Raw genomic sequence first — 22,634 nt, 5'->3', positions numbered from 1 at the left:
GAAAATAGGCCTCCTTAAAACTGTAAAGGATCCTACAAAAGGATTTCAGTCCAAAGGTGATGGCATGATAACATGATTAAATCATTGATCTAGCTGAATAACTGCAGGCCATTAAGAAAGAAACTACTAGTGAATGGAATCAGCAAAACTCTTTAATTACTGATTAAAGATATGAGCAAGTGATAGGGGCTTCCTTTCTAGCCGTGGGCCTCATCATCTCTTCTTGTAACTGGTAGACTTCTACCACGGATCTCTACTTGAAATGACTGTTTAGTTAAAAAAAAAGAAAAGAAGAAAGAAAAGCTTTTCAATTTTATAACCATGCTGTCCATACACACATTATTATATCTGTTTATCTATCTATTGACAGAGAAAAAATAAGCATGCCTATAAAATACGTAAGATAAATACAAATACAAAATACATAAAATACTTAACAGAGAGCTTTGAATGGAATATAATAAAATAAAAACAGCAATTTTCTTTAGAAAGTGAAATTATAAGTGATTTTTTAATCTTGTTATTTTCTGTTTTTTCTTTCATAATAAAAATATATTATTTTTATGATTTGAAGAAAAGAAAATTCTATTACCATTTTTTGCTACTATTTCAGACTTCCCTTACACACAGAAATTCTTCAGCTTTAAACACTTTGAAAACAATGTAATTGATACAACCCTATTCCTGATATTGGCAAGTGTCATATCATATTTTGAGGTTAAAAATGTATCATTATATGTAAATCAGTGTCAAAATACATGATGCATTCTTTTTTATTAGTATTATATCTTTAAATTTTATTTTGGAGTATAGTTTTGTGTTCATTTCAGATGTACAGCCAAGAAAAAGAAGAGATATCTGTATAAGTGAATCACTTTGCTGTGCCCATGATATTTTCTAAGAATTACTAATTTTGTATTTTTCCTGAATCTCTCGTAAGTATCAAGTACTGCCCCACTCTCTCTGACAACTTGGTCTGTTGAAACAGAAGAAGAGTGTGGGAATCTTCTGGGCAGGTCATAAACATACCAGGAGTTGTATGAGGTGGGAAAATAAACTTTTCCTTTCGCTGTTGGTGAAGCATCTTTAACACCAGGCATCTGCTTCTCACTTGCAAGGAAGTCATCTGGATGGGATAAGTCTAGAACTGGGGACCGTTAGTAAACATTTCACTTTGTTCTACTCAGTGGCACGCCTGTTTCTCTCTCAAGCTAGTGCTTAACCCGTGCGTGACTGGTTATGCTTCTTTGTGACCTGTGCCCCTGAGTCTATGACAAGCTCCTTAGGAGAAGGAACTGTGATTCCTGCTCCTGGGTCTTCTGTCCCCAACACTGTGATTCTGTCTGTCATCTCCTAGGACAAGCCCAACAAGGGTTCTCATAAATGAAAAGATGTCATGTTGTCTCATGTTGTCTCATTCTCTGTAAGAAGTTGCTGTAAAATGGAGTTATCTGTTTATTGTGAGAATATTTTTTTCCATGAATAGCATCTATGGAAATCTAATGTCTTTCTTTCTTTATAGGAATGTATTTAAGTCACTGACTCAGATTCTTTATTGTTAAATAATTATTCTTATTTATTTTAAATCTCATTTATTTTGAATTAACCATTTTTTAGGAGTTTCCCCATTTCCTCTGAGTGTTCAAAATGATTGACATAAAGTTTTTTATGGCATTTTTCTCTTATCTTTTTCAGGTTAGCTGGTTATGTAGCCAAGTTCCCTTTTTCATCATCAATGCTATAATGTCCCTTTATTTTTTGGATGAATCACACCAGAGGTTTGTTGATTACTTAAACAAGTTTTTAAAAACATTTTTGAATAGTTTTAATTCTTCTAGGTTTGCAGAAAACTTGCAAATATAGTACAGAGAATTCCTATTATCCAGTTTCATATATTTAAATATTCAAATAAAAATCTAGCATGAGTAGAGTATTTTTAACTCAATTGCGTAGATTATTCAAAATTTACTTTTATATTTTGAAAGTGAAGTGAAAGTCACTCAGTCATGTCCAATTCTTTGGTACCCCATGGACTATACAGTCCATGGAATTCTCCAGGCCAGAATACTGGAGTGGGTAGCCTTTCCCTTCTCCAGGGGATCTTCCCAACCCAGGGATATAACCCAGGTCTCCCACCTTGCAAGCGGATTCTTTACCAGTTGAGCCACAAAGGAAGCCCAAGAATACTGGAGTAAGTAGCCTATCCCTTCTCTGGTGGAGAAGTTGGGAAGCCAACTCAAGAATGGAACCAGGGTCTTCTGCATTGCAGATGGATTCTTTAGCAATTGAGCTGTCAGGGGAGCCCTACTTTTATTTTTTAACAATGTCTTATTTTATGTCCCAGGATTTCATTCAAGACACATTTCATTTAATCATGATATCATCATGTCTCTTTAGCCTCCTACAGTCTGTAATAGCGTCTCAGACATTGCCTGTTTTTCAAGATCTTGATAGTTTCAAGGCCAAGTATTCTGTAGAATAATCCTCCATTTGGATTTACTTGATACTTTTCTTATGATAAGCCTGGGGTTATGGATTTGGGGGATGAATCCCACAGAGAACTGTTCACCACATTGCATCAAAGGTCTCTGTTATCTTTATCCACATGACATCCCATGGGTGTTCCCTTGGCCAGCTAGAGATGGAATATAATTGCTAATTTTTTTCATTATAAAGTCCCTTTGTTCGTCTTCTTTCATACTCTTCTGTGAAGCAAGTTACTAAGTATAGAACACATTGGGGGGAGGGGTAGAGAAAGGGAGGTGAGGTGAAGAGTTAACTCACCTTATCTACACACCTGTCTTGGGGACTTCCCTGGTGGCCCAGTGGTTAAGACTTTGCCTTCCAATACAGGGAATGTGGATTTGATCCCTAGTCAGGGAACTAAGATCCCACATGCCGCAGAGTCACTAAGCCTGCGTGTCTCAACTAGAAAGAAGCCTGCAACAAAGTTAAGTAAATACTAAATTAATTTTAGAAATGATCTAAGAAAAAAATATTTGTCTCTTCTCCCATAATTGTTTACTTATACAGTCATATATTTACACCACTGTGGACTCAGGATACATAATTTATATCTTTGGTTTTAATTCAATACTATGTTATTTATCTCATTTCTCTAATTGTTCTACTTTTGGCTTTCTACTTTTGGGAAACCCTGAGGTCCCTTTAATAAACTCCATTCTTTATTTTCTGAGCACGCCCTTCCTTTGGAGTAATAGATGGTTCAGGTACATTTTTCTTTTTATGATCCAGATCTAGAATCAGCCATTTCTCCAAGGAGCCTGTGGACTTTTATTAGTTCTGATTTTTATGTGTAATTAACTTTTAATTTAATTGCTTTGCTTTCAGAGAATGCACTCTGTACTATTCTGTTTGGTTTTTATTTTTGAAATTTGTTAAGTCTTTCTTTATGGCCTAGCATCTGGCAACTTTTTGTAAATGTTTGACATGTGCTCTGGAACAGCAGTAGATAATTACTGGGTACAATATTTTAAGACTTATCTCATTAATCAAGTTTATTGATGTTTATTTTCCATTTTTATGTAACATTTTAACTTTTGGATGCCCTTAACCTACTAATTGAGAGAGAGAGAGAGATGTGTTGAAATCTTCCAATATAATGTTGGCATGGTATTTATGTTGCACTTCTATCATATTTTCATTTTTGCTCATTTGAGGCCACTTAATCAAGTGCATCTAAGAAGGGCCTGTCACATATTATGCAGGGCCAAGGGTGAAAGAAAACTGTAGGACCCTGATCGTGAGCAGGGTGGTTAATACACATAGAGATGAGAAGTGGGTATCTGACATTTCCCAATAGGGGTGGGAGGGGGGCAGGAAAAATAGGAGTGAGAAGAAAAATCATCAGAAGCAGGAGAATATTTAAAAAATTCCATATCAACAAGATCAGGACTGGAAGTTGTCGCAAAGAGTAGACTTTGTGGGACTTTTAATAGTACTATTTACCTAATTGCTAAATATATGGCAAATAAATTTTATTTCCCTCTTCTTCTGAATGTACCCAAGAGAAAAGACACTCACAGTTGTATAAATGGGTAATTGTCACTTAAGCATAGCTGATGTTAACTTTCATGTATTATTTCACTGTCTTATATTTCTAAGATTTGCATGGTATTCAAATGCTTAATGCAATATTCATGTCATCCAGTGTATTCACTGCTGCTGGAAAAGGTAAGGGAATTGCCTTTTCATTTTCCAGGAATGTGGCATGGATTTCCCTGGGGTAGAATCAACGTATTGGATGTGCATTGCCTTCTGGAGGCTGTCGGGAGAATCCATTCCTTTGCTATCCTAGGTTTTAGAGACCACCTGTATTCCTTGGATAGTGGTCCCTTCCAGCTTCAAAGACAAATATAGCCACTGAATCTTCTTAAGTCACATCACTTGACACTGTTCTGCCACCCTGTTCCACATGTCAAAATCCTTGTGAGTAAAACAGACCCACTGGAAATGTTCAGTATAATCTCCCTATTTTAAGATCTAGTGATTACCAGACCTAGTTATATCTGCTACCAGAATTTTCCTTTGCCATGTAAGTTAGCAAAGTCACATATCCCAGAATTATATTGTGTGTGAATGTCTTTGGGGTCTGTTATTCTACTAAACTCGAGTATCTATTGTCTCATTAACTGTTTAATAACTATTTATGAGACCTTAGAAACCATATTTCTACTGATTTTTTTTTAACTGAAAAAGTACAGAAATTTTAATGCCTTTTATTTGGGAAAAATTTTATGAATAACAACTACACTGTATAAAAAATAATTTCCTACTTACCTTTTAGTAATCAGAGCATGCCAACATCTTGCAAATCATACCTTTGACAAAAACTTCTCTAGGGAAAAGTTTCTGAAAAGCTGTTGATGGAAGTGACCCCTCTAGGGTAGGAAAAAGATACACTTTTTTTGTGTTGTATGATCTGTTGAACTGCTGGATATTATTTTTTTAACATAAATATATGTAATTTTCACCATAAAATTGATTTATTCTTTGCTTGATTTAATAAAGAATACTCTTCTATTTTACAAAGCACTCTTGATATATAATACAATGATTTGATTCCCATACCAGTTTTTATGGGTTATCATCATTTTGTTGTTGAAAAACTTTGAAATATATTTCAGAGATGTGAAGTAATTTGCCCAATTTAGCATATCCACTAAAATATTAACAGTAGAATTTGAGCACTTATCTTTTCATCAGAGAGCTTTCTCTTTCTACTGTGCCATTTTATTATTATAATATTCAATTTGGAGCTAAGAGTTAAGGATACTGTCAAGTCTGCATGATGACTTATTTTATGATATTGCCTAAGAGGCCATAGAGTCATGGAAATTGGCTCTATTCACTGGAGACCCACAATTAAAGCTGATTTCTGAAAACTGTACATTCTGAGTGGTCCTGACAGCTGATTAAGGCAGATGGGTTTCTGCCTGTTGAGAGGTGGTCTCTATTACTAGAAGCAGCACAGTTACCTCATATGGAGCAACTGGGAAAAACTAATGCACCTCCACCCCATGCCCATTCTTTTGAGAGAAAAATATCATTCTGGTAAAAGAGAGACTGACTTCCAAAGACAGGTGAGGGGAATGTATTTTTGTCCTGTCGTGTGAAATACATGTTTAAAACTTGGATGTTTGAGAGAAACACATCATCTTTGGAAATATTCTGAAGCGACACCAGTGAGTAAATTTGTTTTTTCTACCTGGAGAGTATCTGCTTGGTTTTTTGGTTGAAGTTTACAATACACACTTAATAGTTAATTAACGAAGATCAAGTGGGTCTTAGGAAGCATCACTAGGAACAAAGCTAGTGAAGGTGGTAGCATTCCAGTTGAGCTATTTCAAATCCTAAAAGATGATGCTGTGAAAGTGCTGCAATCAATATCCCAGCAAATTTTGAAAACTCAGCAGTGGCCACAGGACTGGAAAAGGTCAGTTTTCATTCCAATCCCAAAGAAAGGCAAAGTCAAAAAATGTCCAAACTACTGCACAATTGCACTCATCTCACACGCTAGCAAAGTAATGCTCAAAATTCTCCAAGCCAGGCTTCAGCAATACATGAGCCATGAACTTCCAGATGTTCAAGCCGGATTTCGAAAAGGCAGAGGAACCAGAGATCAAATTGTCAACATCTGCGGGATCATCGAAAAATCAAGAGAGTTCCAGAAAAACATCTAATTCTGCTTTATTGACAATGCCAAAGCCTTTGACTGTGTGGATCACAAAAAACTGTGGAAAATTCTTCAAGGTAATATCAGACCACCTGACCTGCCTCTTGAGAAATCTGTATGCAGGTCAAGAAGCAACTGTTAGAACTGGACATGGAACAACAGACAGGTTTCAAATAAGAAAAGGAGTACATCAAGGCTGTATGTTGTCACCCTGCTTATTTAACTTATATGCAGAGTACATTCTGAGAAATGCTGGGCTGGAGGAAGCACAAGCTGGAATCAAGATTGCCAGGAGAAATATCAATAACCTCAGATATGCAGATGACACCACCCTTATGGCAGAAAGTGAATAGGAACTAAAGAGCCTCTTGATGAAAGTGAAAGAGGAGAGTGAAAAAGTTGGCTTAAAATTCAATATTCAGAAAACTAAGATCATGGCATCTGGTCCCATCACTTCATGGAAAATAAATGGGGAAACAGTGGAAACAGTGGCTGACTTTATTTTTTGGGACTCCAAAATCAGTGCAGATGGTGACTGCAGCTATGAAATTAAAAGATGCTTGCTCCTTGTAAGACAAGTTATGACCAACCTAGACAGCATATTAAAAAGCAGAGACATTACTTTGCCAACAAACATAGTCAAAGCTATGGTTTGTCCAGTAGTTGTGTATGGATGTGAGAATTGGACTATAAAGAAAGCTAAGCACTGAAGAATTGATGCTTTTGAACTGTGGTGTTGAAGAAGACTTGAGAGTCCCTTGGCCTGAAAGGAGACCAAATTAGTCAATGCTGAGGAAATCAGTCCTGAATATTCATTGAAAGGACTGATGCTGAAGCTGAAGCTCCAATACTTTGGCCACCTCAAGCTAAGATCTGATTCATTGGAAAAGACCCTGATGCTGGGAAAGATTGAGAGCAAGACGGGAAGCGGGCAACAGAGGATGAGATGGCTGGACGGCATCATTGACTCAATGAACATGAGTTTCAGCAAACTCAGGGAGATAGTAAAGGACAAGGAAGCCTGGTGTGGTGCAGTCCATGAGGTTGCAAAATATCAGATTTGACTTAGTGACTGAGCAGCAACATCAATGAAAACAATTTATTTCTAATTCCATAAAAGCTTTGAAGGACCTAAGTAAAATAAGAGGAACCACAGGGCATCAAGACAAAAACAATTACTGAATAAAGTTGTTAATAAATAATGTATCATAAATTAGCTGTGACCCCTTCTCTTCAATTATAATCTGATCTGGGCCATGATAGTGCCCTCCCGCACCACTTCTCTCTTTTTCGTGTGTTTGTTTGCTGGTTTAACTTGACCAAGACAGCTGCTTGGGTTTCTAAAACAGAGCCTTGGGCTGTGTTTACGTCTCCTTTTGTGGTAGAAAACTAGAAGAAGACTCATTAAGTATGGAAGGTTAAACATTCACAAATTTAGAAGTGTCTTTCTCAAGTTATTTTTCAACACCTGAATCGTGTCCAGTGTAAATCCTGGATTTCAATATCTTAACTCCCTTCAGTATATTAATGCTGACCAACATTTTTTTTCCATTTGGAAAGCCATGGAAATGAGTTGCCACATCTGTAGTCATTGAGCAAATGCAATAAATGTACATGCATGTGCTCCTGGCTCTTATGAGGGCTGTGCACAAAGGCAGGAGTGGGAGCTGGTGCCTTAGAAAGATTTAGTATGTTTGCTTTTGACAATAGGTCATAACTTCACCTCTGGACTTCTGTAAATAAGTTATTATTCCACCACCTCTCATTTCTATTTCTATGAAACACAAGAGTCATGTGAGATATGATGAGTCAGCCTCTGTGAACAGCTAGAGGTAAGTGTTTTAGGTTTCATGAGTCTGCTGCAGGAGAAAGTGGCATAGATAGTATATGGGAAGAGTGCAGCTATGTGCCAATAAAACTTTATTTTCAAACAAAGGTGGTGGGCTGGATTTGGCTCAAGGGCTGTAATTTTCTGACCACTAGGTTATACACACCCAAATAACATAAGCAATTTTACCTTGCAATAAAACAACAGAAACTCATTTGTCTAAAAGCATATTGAAAAACACAAAATAAGACATTGGAACTAGGCGTCAGGAGGCTGGAATGCAATGTGATTTCATGGGTGGGGAGAAATACATAGCTTCTGTTCCTTGTCTTGAAAAAGAAATCTCAAATGCAGATGACAAGTTCTCTAACATTAGCTAGAGTATCTGAGCTCTGTATAATCATTCTAAAGCCACATTATGGAAGAGCTGAGATCTGCTCTACCTACCTCGCTAGAAGCTGAGACCCCTTCTCTGGGTCTCCATTTCTCATTACATCAATCAGGGTCCCAACAGGAAACAAATGACATCCACTGGACAGAGAGGAGAGTTTACAGAAGGTATTACTTAGAGTGGTACAGTCAGGGTCTGGAAAACCAATAGCAATAAGGAAACAACTTAGAGATGGAAATATTGGAAAGACATGACCAGCCCTCTACCAGAAGGAAGACTGAAAAATCCATTGAAGGAATTTGGCACTGTGGGGGAAGAGAGAGAGCAAAAAAAGAGAGGGGTCAAGCCAGACCCTGAGCTCATCAGCTGTGTCCTGGTCAGAAGCTGTCAGAGCAGCTGCTTAGAAGGAAGGTAATGGGCCCACTGTCAGCAACTCTGCCAGGCCTGAATAGCCAGTTCAAGAACTGTCAAGTTAGGCATGAACATGGCTGCCTTCTTGAGGATGTCAAGTATCATTTGCATAACTTTGTGCAGGAAAATCAATTGACCAGATTTTTCCCAGGTTATGAGCGATGGTGTTCATCCTAACAACTGTGTCATCAGTTCAGTTCAGTTCACTTCAGTCACTCAGTCATGTCCGACTCTTTGCGAACCCATGGACTGCAGCACACCAAGCTTCCATGTCCATTACCAACTCCTGGAGCTTACTCAAACTCATGTCCATCGAGTCGGTGAGACCATCCAAACATCTCGTCCTCTGTCATCCTCTTCTCCTTCTGCCTTCAATCTTTCCCAGCATCAGGGTCTTTTCCAATGAGTTGGTTCTTCACATCAGTTAGCCAAAGTGTTGGAGTTTCAGCTTTAGCATCAGTCCTTCCAATGAATATTCAGGACTGATTTCCTTTAGGATGGACTGGTTGGATCTCCTTGCAGTCCAAGCGACTCTCAAGAGTCTTTTCCAACATCACAGTTCAAAAGCATCAATTCTTTGGCACTCAGCTGTCTTTACGGTCCAGTTCTCACATCCATACATGACTAAGGGAGAAACCATAGCTTTGACTAGACAGATCTTTGTCGGCAAAGTAATGTCTCTGCCTTTTAATATGCTTAGGTTTGTCATAGCTTTTCTTCCAAGGATCAAGTGTTTTCATTTCATGGTTGCAGTCACCATCTGCAGTGATTTTGGAGCCCAAGAAGGTAAAGTCTGTCACTGACTCCATTGTTCTCCCATCTATTTGCCGTAGCTGAGTATAAAACTTTCAAAAAGTATCTCTAATAAGAGTTTTAGTTATTTTTTTCAGTTTTGAAAATATCAGTGAACAAAACTGTGGTGAAGGCAATACATTTTAACTTATTAAGAACTGTCAGATGAGAATTATTTTGTTGAAAAATCTATAGTATGCCATTTAATGTAAAAGCTTAATTACAGAGCTGCCTGAATTTGCCAATAGCAATTCTTTAACTTCCCAAGGGTTTAACTCTGTGCCTAAGTTGGAGTTGAAATACAGCCTCCAATTTATTATGTAGTAAAATCAGGAGGCATTGTGACAAAAAAAAAGCTGAATTTCAATTATTTCATTATAGGGTCAAAGATTTTCATCTTGGATTCTGAAGAAATGTACAAACATGCTAAATATTTTGCATTTTTAAATATAACAAGCAATTCAACAAATTAATTTATCTTAGCACATTCACTTGCTAATTCCATGCACATATTATGCTAAATACATCTGGGTGCTTTTATCCAGATATCATTTAAAATTAAAAGCATATAAAAATGTTGTTAGTTGCTCTGTCATCTTTGACTCTGTAACCCCATCAACTGTAGCCTGCCAGGCTCCTGTGTCCATGGAATTCTCCAGGCAAGGATACTAGAATGGGTAGCCATTCCTTCCCCAGGGGATCATTCTGATCCAGGGATCAAACCTGGGTCTCCTGCATTGCAAGGCAGATTCTTTACCATCTGAACCACCAGCAAAGTCCTAAAAGCATAAGCTGAAACATTTATCACATCTTCAGTTCAACAAATACCTCTCTGTATGTGAAAAGTATGTTGTAGAAAAGTGTTTTCTTTTCTTGTGATATAAGCATTAACATTAAAAAAAATAACCAGAGATAGTAGCTAGACAGAAAAACCCTAGCAATATGCCAACAGGCATATCCAAATACAGACAAGACAAACACTTTCCTAAGACCAAGAATATAGATATTTCTTGGAAAGTTTAAAGTAACTGAGAGGCAGTGTTCTTCTGCTATCATCCCTCTTAGAAGTTTACTTCTTGGCTCTCTAAGATATCATGTAATTAAAGATCTGAGATATGCATTTAAAATCAAACCCTAACTCTGCAGGACTAAAAGCATGAAGTGACAAGATTACAAGACATTTGCAAGATCAGAGGATAGCTTAGAAATTGCAAGGCAGAGGAACTAGAGAGAAGTGAAGAGGGTAAGTTCCTTGAGAAGGAAGTGGATGCTTTCCTGCTTTATAAAGCTTGTGAAGAGCAAGTTTCTTCCCTGATGGCTCAGCAGTAAATAAGCCAAGCAGGAGACAAGGGTTCAAACCCTGGGTCAGCAAGATGTCCTGGAGAAGCAAATGGCATCTCACTCCAGGATTCTTGCCTGGAGAATCCCATGGACAGAGGAGTCTGGTGGGCTGCAGTCCACGGGGCCACAAATGTCAGACACAACTAGTGACTAAACAACAACAACAGAGAAGGCTGCCCACCGTGTGGGGACTTACCCTGCACCAAGCAAGGTGACATATATTGATTACTAATTAGCTAACCCACTGCAGCTCTGAAATATATCCTTCACCCAGTTCTAGAGATGAGGAGATTAGGTTAGTGAACACTTTCTAGACCCAGGACTGGAACCTGTGTTTCCAGGTTCCACAGCTCCCTGCTCCTCCCGTTACACTTCAGGGGGAGTGGTCCTCTTTTCGTGTGTCCATCAAAACCATGATAATTGCTCAGTAAAATGTAATGGCTAGAATGAAGGTCTGCATTAAAATGCTCTGGGTTGAGTATAAACATGCTCACTAACTTGAAACACGCAGGTTCAAGACACAGAATGTGCCATCCCAAGCCCCGAACCCCTCCCCATTAGCATCCCTCCAGGCACAAACAATGCACAGCTCTGAAAAAGGGCAGGGGCAGCCGCAGCAAAGACCAGTTTAGAATTTGGAAAATAGAAGAAGAGCAACAGGAATTGGGTCACGGCAATGATATTGTCTAGCAGGAACTCCTGCCCTGGATGTGGGGAAATCCTAGACTAGGTGTGGATTCTGCTTTTTAAGCAGAATGATAACCTTTCTGTTTCGCTACTGACCCCTCTCTAGGGGACTCTTCCCTGACCATTATCCTTACTGGGATTATCCTGCATGCCTACTCAGTAATGTCCAACTCTGCAATCTCAGGGACTGTAACCTGCCAGGCTCCTCTGCCCATGGCATTCTCCAGGCAAGAATACTGGAAAGGGTAGCCATTCCCTTCTCCAGGGATTCTTCTTGACCCGGGGATCAAACCCACATCTCCTGCATCTCCTGCATTGGCAGGCAGATTCTTTACCACTAGCACCACCTGGGAAGCCTCAGGTATTACCCTAGTGGATTTCAAGTAGGACGCTGTCCTTGAAAGTGAATGGAAGTCCATGACTCAAGTGTTCAGACGTAGTTTTGACACTGTGACAGTGAATCACAGGTTCCTAGTTTCTTTAGGAAAAGACTAACAGACAGCTGCCACATCTCCCTGCAGTTTGCTTCCTGCTGCAGTAAACATATCAAAGTTCTTTCTGAGACATGATCCTCAAGCCTGGTTGATCACATTGCTTGCTTGTCCTCAACTCCTTTACCCTTGAGTTAATGGTGGAAACTGAACCCACCAGCCTTGACTCAGAAAGCTGTGCCCTCATATGATCCTTCCATTGAGTTGAGTTTTTGCTTCTGTTACATTCACTCATTTTTTAAATTATTTTTTAAAATTCACATAAAAATAACATCGTATAGTATTTCTCTTTCCCTATCTGACTTATTTCACTTAGCATCATGCCCTCCAAGTCAATCCATGTTGTTGCAAATGACATTATTTCATTATTCTTTATGGCTGAATAGTATTCCATTGTATGTAGGTACCACACTTTGTCTGTTTATTTGCCAATGGACACTTAGTTTGTTTCCATGTCTTGGTCATTGTAAATAGTGCAGCTAGGAACACTGAGGTGCATATATCTTTGCAAGTTAATGATTAGACTGATTTTTAATGGCCATTCATAAGCTATTTTTGTAAAAATTTCCTAGTCATGTTTCTTAATCAGCTTTCTTAAATACTTTTTTAATCAGCTCCATTCAGAGACTCCAGTTGGTAAGAAAACTCTGCCACCTCAACACACAGTTTCCAAGTTTGCCTCTAGTACTGACATCCAGCCATTCTGAGTGTGAGAGAGAAGGTGAAGGTTACCACGGACCCAGGTGGAAATATACAACGTCAATTCTGTCAGTATTCTTTCTTCCAAATGGCCATATCCCACTGCAAGAGAAGCTGAAAATAGTCTTGTCTTCTTCCCAAGATTAGTGGAAAACTTTAATTCAAGAGCTAGTCAGACAGCTGGTTCTGCCTGAAATGTAAGCCATTTTGCTTACAATTCTTCATATATTTGCAGATAGCTCAATAGTTGCTGAGGATGCTTCTTAATATCTAAAACTCTTCTTTTTTCTTTGAGAAAAGTCTAAGCATGACATCAGAATTTATATTTTAATGTGAATTCATTTCATCTACTATTAGAAACTAGTTTATCAAGTTTGTTGACAAAAGCATCAAATATTTTATAATAATTATTCTATTACAAATATTTTAATCTAAGCAATGTTCGTAATAAAATTAAGTAGCCCCAAAGTGTAATGATGAATAATCTCCCTCTGCTCTCTAGCCCTGCTCTCCTTTCCTCTCTCTAGATATTGCCATTGTTAACTCTTTCAGCTCTTTCTTCCTGTTGTTTTCATTCCATCTCTAGATAACACTGCTCTGACTTTTATTCTCTACCTGTAGACCTTCTCTCTTTACTTCCTTACAAGACAGGCGTTTACCTGGTTGCTTTTCCCATACCTCCCTCTGCCATCTTCCCACTGTAGTTCTGTTTAGTGCTTAGGCACTTTGCTCAGTCGTGTCTGACTCTCTGTGGCCCAATGGGCTGTAGTCCACCAGGCTCCTCTGCCCATGGGGTTTTCCCAACAAGAATACAGGAGTGTGTTTCCATTCCCTCCTCCACAGGATCTTCCCAACCCAGGGATCAAACTCACGTCTCTTGTATTGCAGGCAGATTCCTTACCACTCAGCCACCTGGGAAGTCCACCAGTTACATCTATGATAACTTTATTTCCAAATAAGGGCACATTCTGAGGTATCAAGTTAGGACTTCAATGTAACTTTCCAAAGGATGCAATCCAAACCATAATACACCCTTTCTCACTTCTATTTTGTTGCTATTCCTCTCATCTTCTCATCCCTGTCTTCTTCTACATTGTAAGATTATTCTTTGCTTTATTTTCCAAAATGCTGGTTATATTTTTATCCTGGCCATCACACGCTTGATTGGTAGCAGCTTGTTCTCAGTCTAAAGCTGTTCCTTTCTGTTCCTTTCTTGATTTTTTCCTTCAAAACTCTCCACATATTCTATTTAAAATAATATTCATTTTGCCTCTACTGCTTCTAAATTATTAGTCTTTCTGTTTGCTCTCTTTTATCCCTTTTTACTCTGAAACATTATCCCTAAGTCTTGGATGACCATTAGTTGACATTTCATGATTAAGTGAAAGACCTGGGAAAGTGGTTTTACCAATCTAGGCATATGAGCGAAGCTTCTTACAGGAGTTGCATTTCCCTGTAGACTGACATGAGCTTCCCACTCTTTTCATCAAATGGCTTTAAAATTTTTACAGTTTTGCTATCATTACAGTGTGACTCCTGAAAGGACAATATATAATAAGATTATTGATAGATTTGATGTGTGGATTCCATCTACCATATTTCCTACCACTTTTGAGGATTCTGATAAAAACACAGAAAGAGATACTCTAGTTCAAGCCTAAAATTTCATTTAAACTTCATTATTTCTTGCTTATTACAAACCAAAGCAATAAGACCCCAGAACCTGGAATCTGTAGACTCTGATACTTTTATAAAGATTTACAAAAATGACATCCACTTTGCCTCCCTAATTTCCATATGTCACCATGTGCTAATCAATTCAGTGTTTGACACAACAAAATGATTTGAGAAATACACCTACAGAATTATCATTTTCTTTGGAAGAGATTCTTCCGAAGAGATTTCTTTGGAAGAGATGAGTGAGGTTCACTCATATGGGCCAGTCTGATTTTGCCCATCAGGAAAGATTATTGCTTGAGTAGAGAGATCTTCTTCATGCATTTAAAGAGAAAGGTTATCATGGGAAGATTTTGATTAGCTTGTATCTGCAAGGTTACTGAGAGGGTGTCATTTCTGATCCTCACCTACTTCTCTGTGATGACAGAACAAAAGTAAGTCAGGGCATCACGTTTCCATCTGTGAGCTCTCTGTAGACCAAGGAGATGGGGTTCCATTTTGCTCCTAACAATGAAGGGCTGTTTGGAAAGTTAACTATGCTTGGTTTCACAAATGACTTGTCAAGGCTGCTTTATTAATGACATTAATGTTACTCACATGTGTTACTTTAAAGCATTCTTTGCTCTTCTCTTGAAACCAGAATGAGAAAGAGAGAGAACACGTGTAAAATGATCTGACTCCAGCCTGGCAATAAAAGAAATATAGTTGAAATAAAGGACAACTCTGGTAAAAGGTTACAAAGTGTTTGTTTGTGTTTAGCCTGTTTCTTTTCAGACGTGGCTTTCTGACTGTTTACCAGCATCATAAAGAAATCCAACGTTTCCTCTAGAACTGGGATTGAATGAGGTCAACCTGGAAAACAAAATTGGTCAGTAAACACTATACAGAAGTTATCATTGCTACCAGGGACGTCTATACAATGCTCTTGTAAAGGGTTCTTTTGTGCCAGCAGAAATTCAGCTCTCATGAACTCTCTGCACCAGGCAGTGAGTGGTCTAATTTCTATAAGCCTGAAGCTCATGCCAGACAGACTTAGGGATGAGCTACACACTCGGAGAGCACACGATTCTCTCTGGCCTCTTACAAAGAACTCCGAGTCAACACAGTCAGCCCTCTGCATCCACAAGTAGAGTCAACCAACTTGGGATCAAAAACGCTTTTAAAAAAATCCCTGGAAGTCTCAAAAAACAAAGCTTGAATTTGTCATGCACTGGCAATTATTTAAATAGTGTTGACAACTATGGTACTTTTATTTTATTTGGTGTTATAAGTAATTCAGAGATGACATAAATATACAGGAGAGTGTGTGTAGGTCATATGCAAATTCATCACCATTTTATATAAGAGCATCTGGATTTTGGTATCCACAAGACCTTGGTACCAATCCCCCAAGGAACTCCAGAGACGACTGTGTGACGGGAATGTAGCTGGCATTGCTAGTGAGATTGGTCCACTGTCCAATTTTATTTTGAAGACTTCATGTCCAAGTCTGTCAGGTTCAGAAGACCTCAATCTCGCCCCAAGACAAGGAACCCTATAACTATGCTGAGTGTCTAAACTCAGACCCGTTGCCAACCAAGGGTTCATACGTTTAACTGTGCAACTTTCAGACCCTCAAGGCATATTTGCTGAACTATGAGAGCATTAAGTTAGTAATATTTTGTCTTGGGTTTCTTTCTGAAGATTATGCCTAGACTTTAACCTAGTATCTTGCTGTATGAAAATTTCAGGTCTTAGTCCGTGGGATGAAAGTGATTTAAGACAGAAGAGACTTCCATACGTGTCTTTAAATTCAGAACGATGTTGGGACAAGTTGCTCTCATGAAAAAGTGTTTATGACACACAGGCACTCATGTTTAGAGATGAGCCAGCAGAATGTGCCTTAAGTTATACAAGCTCTAAGCCTGTAAAATAACAGTTGATCATCTCAACTGCCTACTAGTTACAGAAACAAACATGAAACAATAATAAAACACCACATTTGTGATTCAAATTGCAAAGGTTACTGAAAAGATACTTTCATATACTGTTGGTACAAATGTAAATTATAGCAACTACTAGAGAAAAGTTAGGGAAAAAATGGTAAAAGAACTGCATGTTAAAATGAAGATATGCACTAATGATGTAGTAATGTTAAAGCGTATTGTGTAAACATTAAAACTGTACCAATTTGGTAGTGTAACTTTTATATTAATCAAAAAGGCAGCACAGAGAGAGATGTAGACTATCTGAATTTGTATAAATATTATTTAGAATAAATTAGAAAGATATAAAACATACCTCGTGACAGTGGGTTATGGGTAATTTTATTACTTATTAGTCTTCCGCAAATTTTCATTCATTCTATGTATACCATGATAAGAAAAAAAATTAAACTATTAACTTCCTATTAGGCAATTTGTGTTATCATATGTAATATTTCTTCTATGTGTAATACTTTTGTCCTGACCTATGATATTTTTGAAAATGTACTTATTCTTCAAAGTACAAGTGAAAAGTAGTCCTCTCAACATGTACTTATAATACATAGGGTGCAAATAAATGAACTAATATCTCCAAAGGTAATTCCTTTGCTAAGGCTTCCCTGATTCCTTCAGTGCCAAGCAGAATTAAATACATTTTAAGTTTTTTCCAATTACAGTGTGTTTATATTTTTCCTTATTTCTCGTAGCTCACTTGGTAAAGAATCTGCCTGCAGTGCAGGAGACCCGGGTTCTATCCCTGGGTCAGGAAGATCCCCTGGAGAAGGAAATAGCAACCCACTCCAGTATCCTTGCCTAGAGAATCCCGTGGACAGAGGAGCCTGGCGGGATACAGTCCATGGTGTTGCAAAGAGTCAGACACGACTTAACAACTAAACCACCACTACAGCAACTCACCACAGGGCAGCTGATGATGAATGTACTGCCTCTTCCCCTGGACTCCAAATTCTCAGGAGAAGGATTTATAAAATACTTATGATTCTGTTCTCCAAATAATCTCTTACAATGACTTACAAAGAGGGAATATTTCAATAAACATTTACTAAGTTGAAATCTTTCATTTTTTTAAGAACAAATAAAACCTTAGTTATATCTCAAAATCTAGTGAAGAAAATTAAAAATTGAGTTGGCAAAGGATATATATTTTTTTTCAAAGGGGATTTTTAAATTTTTTTCCAAGAAAGCCTAAGTGTATGGATCTAGTCACTAACATGTTCCATTTCCAGAAATGAGATAAAACAGTGTATATGTGTATTCAGTTCTATATAATTATGTATATTTAAGTTTTTTCCCATTTTCCCCATAAAATCTAAACTATCTTGAGAAGTTATTAGTAAACTACTGTCCTCCACATCTAGTTAAGCATGTAAAGGTTGATGTTCAGAGAACAAGATCTCCACTATAGTCTTTTTATATTTCTTAAAGAAATAGACTGGAGACATAAAGTCTCCAAGATTATTTGCAGTGGAAAAAAAGATATTCTGTGCACAAAGACATATTCAAGTTTTAATATTATATGTATGTATAACTTTATTTAATGCACTTCTATATTATCTTATTAGAAACACATGCAAACCTGTGAGACAGGTAATTTTACTATTAACTACACATTAACGCAGAGGAAACAGTTGACAGGAAGCTATTTAACTAGGACTGTTTTATTTTTGGAAAATAGCAATGGTCCAGTTGAATTAAGCTGACTTGAGAAAGGCTCTTTATTACAAGGAAACAGGAATGGGATGGGCTTTGCCAGTGGCTCAGTGGTAAAGAATCTGGCCTGCCAATGCAGGAGACCTGGGTTCAATCCCTGGTTTGGGAATATCCCCTGAAGAAGGAAATGACACCCCACTCCAGTATTCTTGCCTGGGACATCCAATGGACAGGGGAGTCTGGTGGTGTACAGTCTATGGGGTGGAAAAAGAATAGGAATGACTGAGCAATTCAGCATACAACACGAAGGAATGGGCCCAAGAAGCAGTTCTGCAGTCGTTGTTCCCATCACTTGACTACCATTCCTGGGGTCTCCCTCCATCTCTTGGTGGGACTCTGTCTCTCAGAGATATGTGGAAGGACTAAGACTCCCCTGTGCAGGCCTTGTGGTCATCTGAACCCCGTAAACTGACCACTAGGAGGGCCAGGAGCTGCCAAACAGAACAGAGACTAATTCTGAGACATGGACGGATTGTGCAGAGGGAGGTGTGCAAACAAACTTAGGAGAAATCAGAAGGAAGGCACAGGATGAGAAGGAAAATATTTATTTTCCCAAAACAAGAAGTTTTCCATGAGGTATCGGGGAAGACCAAACCAGCAAGACCTGAGAACTGCTGGAAGAATCTGGAGGACCAGGTGTCAGAGAAGTGGTTGAGAATGGTTTGACAATGCAGCCAGGTGAGTCAGCATCCAGAAGATCTCTGAGCAGAGGACAGAGATGCAGGACAGATTGTCTTCACTGTCCTCACCACACTGATCCTCACCACACTGATCCTCACCACACTGTCCTCAACATTTCTGAAAACAGAATCTTAAAGCTGTGCATTTAAAATTGGTTCATTAGGTCATAATAAGGAAGGATATCTTAGGTACTAGATCGGAAACTAAGCCTCCGCTGTGATTCCTGTGTAGAATTAGCAGATGGAAGACAGGGCAGCTTCAGACACACAGAGAATGTCAAGGTCGTGCATCCTGAGTCTCCACTCTGATTCTATTTATTTAATTAGCGCTGAAGGAAACAGCAATTACAGAACTGCAGTGTATCCCATTGGCGATTGACTTTATGACAACGTGCCTCCAAACGAAGCTGCCTGGGAAAGACCGCTGCCAGCAGCCTGCACGTGAAAGTAAGATCGTAAGCGACTGTCACCCGTGTTCTTGCCTCGCTGGGCATTAGCTGCTGAAAGTCAGGCCCTGTGTTCAAAGGTCATGATTCTGTGACTCAAGCTCGCATTTATCACAGGGCTAAGATAAGACCCGCACGGGCCAGGAAAAGGTCAGCTTCAGAAAGAGCATCGGGAGCGGCGAGCCGGCTGGTCCCTGGTGAGTGTATTGTGTGCTCACTCACATCCCTCACAGCTGCCTCTGAAACCCCTGTCTGTGTTCTTCCTGCTTCTGACAGCAGCATCTCCACCTGCCCAGGGACACGGCTCCAGTTATGACTGAGCTTCACCTGCCAAGACCTGGCTGAGGCATGTCACCGGCCACCAGGAAGCACAGGAGGCATTGCCGTTTTCATAAACAAAGAGAACTCTGCTTTCCCAATAGATAATCAATAGCCTTCGAAGAAGGGTTAATGAGAGGCTGTCTGATGGACAGAGTGAATTCATATGCGAAAGGAAGTATCAAGAAAAGCAGGCATCCGACGTGTTACCCAACGTGAAGCATCAGAACACAACGATCCTCTTTCAGAAATATGTTGAAGCTCTAAATAAAACAACCCTATTTTAATCAGGTCCTATATTAAAATAGGTTTTCCAGTGGGTTGTGTCTTTGGATACAGGCTACATTTGAGCATCACGTAAGAAATTTGCTTTTTTAAAAATTGGGGTATAGTTGCTCTGCAAAGTTGTGTTGGTTCCTGCCGTACAACGAAGTGAATCAGGTGTATATATACATATATCCCGTTCCTCTTAGACCTCCCTCCTACTTCCCTATCCCACCCGTCTAGGTCACCACCCACCCACACACACACACACACACACACACATTGCAGAGATTCAAGCGACGTGTCAGAGGCAAAGAATCAAGTCTGTAGTTTAAACTACAGCCTTTAAGGAGTGGAGGTCCTTTATTCTTGTAATTGTAATTAAAGCCCTTGCAACCCTGTGGACAGTAGCCTGCCAGGATCCTCTGTCCATGGGATTTTCCAGGCCAGAATACTGGAGTGAGTTGCCATTTCCTTCTCCAGGGGATCTTCCAACCCAGGAATCGAACCCAGGTCTCCTGCACTGCAGGCAGATTCTTTATCAACTGAGCTATGAGGGAAGGCCCATTAATATCTAATATTGCCTTATAATCAATTTAATACAGAGATCCTGAAAGAGTTGTTAAAAAAAACACTCAAATAGACAATTTGAAATAGTTAAAATTACACATCATTGGAGCATCTCTGCAAAGACATGAAACAACTTTTTAAAAAAACACCTTCCAACTTCTCGACATGTAATGTAAGCACTAAACAATTAAACTCATTCCTCTGCTGACAATAACACATGATCAACCCCCATTTGGAAAACCAAGAATTTCAAATGTGAGTTTAGAACTTTAATTCTTGCTGTAATAGGTATGACTTCAATTTAACCTATAGGAATAGCTTATTTTACATTTTCAATGTACTAAATATTACTCATCTCCTTATGATTCAAATTTTTTAAGATTTTATTTAGGTGAAAAGGAACTGGAAATTGTGATCAACTGGAAGAAATTGAAATTTCCAAAAAAAAAAATAAAATAAAATAAATGAAAAAAAAAAAAAGAAATTGAAATTTCCTTAGGAAATTGCCTCTTTTATTTGCTTTATAGACACACATCTGTCATGAAATATGCACTCATCTACATGCTACCCAAATCATACAAAACATATTTTTAAAAGATTCTTGGAGTGTTGTTTTGCATTTCTTTGGCAGTAGGGTAGTAGATCTAATTTTAATTAACCTTTAAAATCTGATCACCCATAATAAATTATATCCAAAACATTATAATTCATATTTGTTTGGAAAGTTGTTTTTGTTAGTAAACCAAGTATTATTAGCTCTTGAATATTTAAACCAGTTCAGTAGTTGTTCTGCTTTACTTGTCAGAGTATGTTCAAATTTAAAGTAAAGTAAGTTTATTCAAAATTACACAGAAGTTGAAATAATTCATTGGTCACTTTTTCTTAAGAGTTTTCATTATATTTATTTGTCCTTCAGTTGTTAATATATATTTATATAAACACACCAATCTTCCTTAAGATTATCCTTTATTTTCTATTAATATTCTACTTACATATCAAATATTTCAATCCAAATTAAAATATTTTAACAAGAGACTATAATTCCCAATTATAATTTTTGGAAAAGTTTGATACAGATAAAGCTTTCCTCTAAGACTTTTGTAACTAAAAGGCTCCACAGTTAAAATAGCAACAAACAATGAACTTGTCTGTATTATGCTTAAGCATTAGATAATAGTCACTTTTTTTAGAATTAGAGTTAAATTAGATAAATTAGAGTTTATCTTTTTTTAGAATAATTGACCATCTTTTCAAGGAAGCATATGGTGAAAGTCTTAGAAATATGCTCATGTTTAAGGACAAAAGAGTTCAGAAGTAAGGAAAATTTTAGAACATGGGAATTTTCAAGAAATAAATAGAAAACGAAAATTGAATATGATTTCAGGTAAAAATCTACAAAGTTACAAAAGCTAATCATGAATAAAACTACTACTTTATCTTTCTTAATGCATATAGTACAATGTTTAAAGCTGAATTATTAACTGGAATGTGCCGTTAAGATATTCTGTAGTTGTGTTATCTCTTTATGATCACATGCAGGTTTTAAGATCAAGTTAGGGATATGCCATTTCTCAACTAAGTTAAAGCAAGAGTATTTAGTTTCTTCCCGTAACATTAGGGGGCGACCTTTCCCAGGGGACAGCCTGCCAAGGAGCTCAGTGAGACCCAAAGCTCAGAAGAGCAACCTCTGCAATATACTGTCAATAAAACAATTGTCTGATGCTTTTCCCTGATCTCATTCTGTGGCACGAGTGGAATAGAGATAAGCCTGGGCAGTGTTGAGTCTAGAGGTCAAGGTTGCTTCGGGAACTACTGAAGCCCCTGATCTGTGCATTTGTCAGCCAGACACCTCTTCCCTGGAAGCAGAGGGTGAGGGCAGAGGAAAAAGGATATGAAACCCACAGACTTGACTGGGGTTTGTGAGCTTCATACACAGGAGTGTGCTCCATATGTGTGCTCGGCTGCTCAATTGTGTCCAGCTCTTTGTGACCCCAGGACTGTAGCCTGCCAGGCTCCTCTGTCCATGGGGTTTATATATATATATGTGTGTGTGTGTGTGTGTGTGTGTGTAGTGTAATGATATATTAATATATGACATATATATATGGAAGATCCCTTGCAGGAGGAAATGGCAACCCACTCCAGAATTCT

This window comes from Dama dama, chromosome 11 (assembly GCF_033118175.1).
Source record: "Dama dama isolate Ldn47 chromosome 11, ASM3311817v1, whole genome shotgun sequence".
Lineage (NCBI taxonomy): Eukaryota > Metazoa > Chordata > Mammalia > Artiodactyla > Cervidae > Dama > Dama dama.
This window is presented reverse-complemented; position numbering follows the sequence as displayed.